Here is a 2500-nt window from a genome sequence, read left to right as displayed (position 1 = left end):
GGGGCGTCGGGCCACCTGCTGCCGGCCATGAGCATCCAAATCCCCGCAAAAGGGGCATTTTCATTTCTTCATCGGGACTTCCGGCAATTTCCGAGGTTCAACTCATTAACGTTGTTCGCAGACACTTGCCAGAAAATGCAAGTGGCCACTTTGCCGGGCCGACTCGCTTGCCCAAGCGGGAAACCATCAACCGAAGGCCGGTAAGGCGGCCGAATCTGACCTCATAGACTTCCACACAACGGGACTTTTGACTTTCCCGGCCGCGGGTGGGCCTCCACCCGGCCTCAGCCATCAGCCCTGCCTGCCTCCAGCCGCCTTCTGGTTTAATGAGTTATCCAGCCTGGCACTTCGGTTGCGCCAGCGAGACCAAGTCTCGGCTTTGGTTAATGATTTGAGCCGAACCGACCTGCCCCCCGCCCCCCCGGGCTGAACTCGGGCAGGTCTGCCGATTTCCCGACTCCTTTCGGGGCCTAATCGGGTCGCGCGAGCCGCCTGGCGCGATCGGGGACCATGCCCCGGCCTCTGCCAGGCCTCGGGCAGCCGCTTTTGAAGCCCGACCAAAAACCCGAAAAATGGGCAAAAAGGGATAAATTCCCGCCCAAAAAGGGTGAATAGTCGGTTGGGCGGCAGCCCTGGTCGGTCTCTGCAGACCTGGAGGCTCGAGACGTTTGTTTGGAAAACTCACCAAGTCTCGATTCTGCCACCTCCTACCTCTGTGCAGATACCCCGCCAACCCCCAAGGACAGAAATGACAAGTGTCAAGTTGGCGGGGCGTCGGGCCACCTGCTGCCGGCCATGAGCATCCAAATCCCCGCAAAAGGGGCATTTTCATTTCTTCATCGGGACTTCCGGCAATTTCCAAGGTTCAACTCATTAACGTTGTTCGCAGACACTTGCCAGAAAATGCAAGTGGCCACTTTGCCGGGCCGACTCGCTTGCCCAAGCGGGAAACCATCAACCGAAGGCCCGGTAAGGCGGCCGAATCTGACCTCATAGACTTCCACACAACGGGACTTTTTGACTTTCCCGGCCGCGGGTGGCCTCCACCCGGCCTCAGCCATCAGCCCTGCCTGCCTCCAGCCGCCTTCTGGTTAATGAGTTATCCAGCCTGGCACTTCGGTTGCGCCAGCGAGACCAAGTCTCGGCTTTGGTTAATGATTTGAGCCGAACCGACCTGCCCCCCGCCACCGCGGGCTGAACTCGGCAAGGTCTGCCGATTTCCCGACTCCTTTCGGGGCCTAATCGGGTCGCGCGAGCCGCCTGGCGCGATCGGGGCCCATGCCCCGGCCTCTGCCAGGCCTCGGGCAGCCGCTTTTGAAGCCCGACCAAAAACCCGAAAAATGGGCAAAAAGGGAATAAATTCCCGCCCAAAAAGGGTGAATAGTCGGTTGGGCGGCAGCCCTGGTCGGTCTCTGCAGACCTGGAGGCTCGAGACGTTTGTTTGGAAAACTCACCAAGTCTCGATTCTGCCACCTCCTACCTCTGTGCAGATACCCCGCCAACCCCCAAGGACAGAAATGACAAGTGTCAAGTTGGCGGGGCGTCGGGCCACCTGCTGCCGGCCATGAGCATCCAAATCCCCGCAAAAGGGGCATTTTCATTTCTTCATCGGGACTTCCGGCAATTTCCAAGGTTCAACTCATTAACGTTGTTCGCAGACACTTGCCAGAAAATGCAAGTGGCCACTTTGCCGGGCCGACTCGCTTGCCCAAGCGGGAAACCATCAACCGAAGGCCCGGTAAGGCGGCCGAATCTGACCTCATAGACTTCCACACAACGGGACTTTTGACTTTCCCGGCCGCGGGTGGCCTCCACCCGGCCTCAGCCATCAGCCCTGCCTGCCTCCAGCCGCCTTCTGGTTAATGAGTTATCTAGCCTGGCACTTCGGTTGCGCCAGCGAGACCAAGTCTCGGCTTTGGTTAATGATTTGAGCCGAACCGACCTGCCCCCCGCCCCCGCGGGCTGAAGTCGGGCAGGTCTGCCGATTTCCCGACTCCTTTCGGGGCCTAATCGGGTCGCGCGTGCCGCCTGGCGCGATCGGGGCCCATGCCCCGGCCTCTGCCAGGCCTCGGGCAGCCGCTTTTGAAGCCCGACCAAAAACCCGAAAAATGGGCAAAAAGGGAATAAATTCCCGCCCAAAAAGGGTGAATAGTCGGTTGGGCGGCAGCCCTGGTCGGTCTCTGCAGACCTGGAGGCTCGAGACGTTTGTTTGGAAACTCACCAAGTCTCGATTCTGCCACCTCCTACCTCTGTGCAGATACCCCGCCAACCCCCAAGGACAGAAATGACAAGTGTCAAGTTGGCGGGGCGTCGGGCCACCTGCTGCCGGCCATGAGCATCCAAATCCCCGCAAAAGGGGCATTTTCATTTCTTCATCGGGACTTCCGACAATTGCCGAGGTTCAACTCATTAACGTTGTTCGCAGACACTTGCCAGAAAATGCAAGTGGCCACTTTGCCGGGCCGACTCGCTTGCCCAAGCGGGAAAACCATCAACCGCA

The sequence above is a fragment of the Pristiophorus japonicus genome, unplaced genomic scaffold (assembly GCF_044704955.1).
Source record: "Pristiophorus japonicus isolate sPriJap1 unplaced genomic scaffold, sPriJap1.hap1 HAP1_SCAFFOLD_2192, whole genome shotgun sequence".
In the NCBI taxonomy this organism is placed as follows: domain Eukaryota; kingdom Metazoa; phylum Chordata; class Chondrichthyes; family Pristiophoridae; genus Pristiophorus; species Pristiophorus japonicus.
This window is presented reverse-complemented; position numbering follows the sequence as displayed.